Here is a 1,255-nt window from a genome sequence, read left to right as displayed (position 1 = left end):
TTTTCTGGCACCCGACCCGTTGACGCGTGGCCCCCGTAGACATTTTATCACGGGGGCCTCAAAGAAATTGCTCGGGATTGTTTGGGGCCAAAACAAAATTTTTTGAAAAAGCGGGAGGAAATAGAAAAGGAGTCGAGGGACACGTAATAAATGAAAAATATCTAAGGTCGTGCGGATACATTGCACCTCGGATACGAATCAATCTTTGGTGGGGCCACCCGCATCCATACCTTTTGGCTGCCTCAGCGTTGACGCCATGTTGAGGGCTAAAGGTCACCGCCGGTCATCCATACCTTTTGGCTGCCTCAGCGTTGACGCCATGTTGAGGGCTAAAGGTCACCGCCGGTGGTTATAAGAGCTTGGGGCACCTCCGACCACATTTCCAACTTGTTAATATCGTATTTTCTTATAATTAGTTTGTATTTTTTTTTTAATCTAACATCTATCGGTAAATTGTGATATTAAGTACTAGCACTTGTGCATGCCGGTTTTCTCGACCCATGAAACAATAAGTTATTTTTATACACACTTATATAAAGACATCTCAAAGAATGTGATTATTCATTAATAAAAATCCATCTTTACATCTTTACGTAAATAACTAAAAAGATATTCATTACACAGCAACTTGTCCAAGTCACGAAATTTTAACTAAACTAGACCTTAGACAAACAAAAATAGCATATGGTGTGACTTATATACATAACCGCTGTAATTTGCAAAAGGTTTGTGTTGATGACAGTTATCAAAACAGAGGGTTTTGTGTGCTAGTTAATGAGTGTTTACGAGTCGACGCTGGCGAGGGGAGTTCTTTAACCTCGGTCGAAGGCGAGTATTGTCGCTCGTCATTCGCCGGTGCATGTTCCTTACATTGCAGCGGCGGAGGAGGACGGTGAACAACTTCGAATTCGTTCGTCGATTTTTTGGCCATCTTCTGTCGATTCCGACCAAACCCTAGAGTGTAGATTTTGGTATTTCGCCGGAGAGANTGTGTGAGAGGAGAGAGGAGAGAGAGAGAGAGAGAGAGAGAGAGAGAGAGAGAGCGACCCTTGATGTGAGTTGTGGAGTGGGCGAGCGTTGTTACCAACACACGGGGTACTGTAACGATGTGGGCGGGAAGGGTAGAGTCGGGTTTTTGATATTTATAGCTCATTCTATTGAGCTGGGGGACTGAAATGCAATTTTACAGAGTATTTTGGGTTTATACATATGATTGAAAGTACATGGGTCTGGATCACATAACATGTTCATTTTT

The sequence above is a fragment of the Asparagus officinalis genome, chromosome 2 (assembly GCF_001876935.1).
Source record: "Asparagus officinalis chromosome 2, Aspof.V1, whole genome shotgun sequence".
In the NCBI taxonomy this organism is placed as follows: domain Eukaryota; kingdom Viridiplantae; phylum Streptophyta; class Magnoliopsida; order Asparagales; family Asparagaceae; genus Asparagus; species Asparagus officinalis.
This window is presented reverse-complemented; position numbering follows the sequence as displayed.